Source organism: Podarcis raffonei, chromosome 13, assembly GCF_027172205.1.
Source record: "Podarcis raffonei isolate rPodRaf1 chromosome 13, rPodRaf1.pri, whole genome shotgun sequence".
Lineage (NCBI taxonomy): Eukaryota > Metazoa > Chordata > Lepidosauria > Squamata > Lacertidae > Podarcis > Podarcis raffonei.
The window spans coordinates 28,514,624-28,514,942 of record NC_070614.1 but is presented as its reverse complement, the minus strand read 5'-3'; positions in this window follow the sequence as shown (position 1 = coordinate 28,514,942).

Sequence of the window (319 nt, the reverse complement as noted above, 5' to 3'; positions counted from 1 at the left end):
GCAACACTCCACCTTCCAGAATCAACTTTGCAATTTCAAGTTTCCATCTAGGACCACCATGATTTCTGGCGTTTTAAAAACTGCACCTGCTTACAGAAGGAATAGAATTCAGGCCAGGATTGAGGTGGAAGGGAGGTTTATATAGATGGGGAGAGAGCGGTGGAAGTACTCACTTAAGAGTATACATCCTCCCTCCCATCTCTTCTGCTGCCCCACCCAGGCACACTTAGATTGGCTCTAATACTCCAGCAAGGTTTCATCGACCCACACAGGGCCACAGTAGGGAAGGCAGCACTGCCCCTACTGTGCTTGACCTTCA